General features: G+C 47.9%; 1 protein-coding gene across 1 annotated transcript in view; it reads left to right on the top strand.

The window, feature by feature from the left end:
• The first annotated feature begins 6 nt into the window (after nt 1-6).
• The window catches only part of LOC101664306 (zinc finger protein 699), a 20488-nt gene continuing 18577 nt past the window's right edge, over nt 7-1917 (top strand). Inside the window, exon 1 of the mRNA XM_045300119.1 lies at nt 7-145. The gene's annotated coding sequence lies outside the window, so the exon portion shown is untranslated. The remainder of the gene's footprint in view (nt 146-1917) is intronic.

Below are 1917 nucleotides of genomic sequence, written 5' to 3' on the forward strand. Positions count from 1 at the left end.
TAGTGATTCAGCAGTCCAACCATGACCCACACCGTCACCAGGGCTCCCTGTTGGTGGAGGACTTCTTCGTTGTATCCTGGCTACTGAACTCTTATGAGATACATACTTTTCAAATGGAAGGAAACCTGGGAGAGTCAGAATATGTGTAAGTGGAAGCCTGTAAGATAAGGCAAAAAAAAAATATTTCCCACTAAAACAAGTGTCAAAAAAAAGTATTAAGACTGTACCCTGTCAATGTTTAAAAAAAACGTGTGAGACCCAGAGACACAAGGCAGTCTTATGAAATCGTGGCCCTGACGGGCTTCGCTGTAGTCTTCCCATTCCTTAGCTTGTCTCTTGACACCCAAGTGCAGGGACGACGTGAAAATGTACCTGGTATGGCTCTTCTATCTAGTCTTTGTAGCTGCAACCCAGTGACCAGGTGTGAGCATGCAAATAAGGTGCTGACGACTCGAACCAGGGGATTGGTCCGTTTTGCCATTCCACTGGGAGGAAAAGGAAGAATGAGCAACCCTGCAACCAGAAACAAAGGCCAGTCACAGAGGACATACGAGACGGGAGCAGAGGAGACAGAGGACGGGAGCAGAGGCGACAGAGACAGAGCAAAGGAGCAGCGCGGAGACCTGAGGCAGAACAGCAGGCTTCCCAGACCTTAGAATGAATAAAACCGAGTGCCTTTGGCCAGGAGACCAGCTTGTGAGCAGAGTAAAGGAAGTTGGAGGGTGGAGGCAGGTCTGACCTCTGTCGCGGAGGAATCGTCCTTGGGCAGGTGTGGAGTCCGGTCTCTTTCGGCCTTGTGTCGGCAGAGGAGGTCAGACATTTTTGCCAACAAGATTTTTGCCAACAAGATTTTTGCCAACAAGATTTTTAATTCATTTATTTTACCTTTTATTGCTTTTGCTTCTGGTGTTATATCTAAGAATCCCTTGTTGAAAAGTAGCATGGGGGGAAAAAAAGAAAGAAAAGTAGCGTGTGAAATGTAAATGTTCTTTTTTTTAATTGTAAAAATGTTGCATGTGTCAGAAAGTCCAAAGATCCGTTGAGCAGAAATGATCATTAAATATCATTTGCCATTTCAACATCTACGTTGAGGTTTTCTTTTTCCTTTCCTTCCTTTGTCATTGCTGGTGCCACTGGGTCCGTTCCAACCCATAGCGATCGTAAGCACAACAGAGCGAAACCCTGCCCGGTTCTGGGCCACGCTCACAACCGTTCCCGTGCCCGAGCCCCTCGATGTGGCCGCTGTGTCCGTCCTTCTCCTCAAGGGCTTTCTCTTTTCCCCCGCCCCTCCACTGTCCCTCTCCAGGGGCTGGTCTCTCCTGACAGTATGTTCAACGTTTGTAACATGAAGTCGTGCCATCCTTGCCTCTAAGGAGCACTCTGCCTGACTTCCTCCAACACAGCCCGGTTTCTCTCTCGGCGGTCCATGGTGCTTTCAGTGCTCTTCCCCGGCACAGCTCAGATGCCTTGATTCTTCCACGGTCTTTCTTATTCGGTGTCCGACTTTCACGTGCATGTCCACCACGTGTCTGTTAGTTCGTCCTACTGGGTTGGCTTGTGTGATGCTGGAACCTCTGTCAGTGGTACTTCAAAGACCAGCAGCATCACCCAAAGGGAACAGGTTCCAGTGGAGCGCCCAGACTCAGAACAACTACAAAGAAGGACTTGGCTCCCCACTTCAGAGGAAGGAGCCGCTGAAACCTTGATGGATAGCTTTGAAACATTGTCAAATACTGAAAGCCTTCCTACCATAGGGATAGATCTTCTAAAAGATGCCTCTTTTTAGGGGCTTGAGGTCCCCTGGGAGACATGTATGATCATTTGATTACTCCGTGTCCAAATTGAACCTTTATTTAAAACTACTTGATTTTCCCAGGTAAGAACATGAGAAACACCCCGGGGTAATGTCACAGTATC

This window comes from Echinops telfairi, unplaced genomic scaffold (genome assembly GCF_000313985.2).
Source record: "Echinops telfairi isolate 266 unplaced genomic scaffold, ASM31398v2 ScPeMD7_7459;HRSCAF=8497, whole genome shotgun sequence".
Taxonomy (NCBI): Eukaryota; Metazoa; Chordata; class Mammalia; order Afrosoricida; family Tenrecidae; genus Echinops; species Echinops telfairi.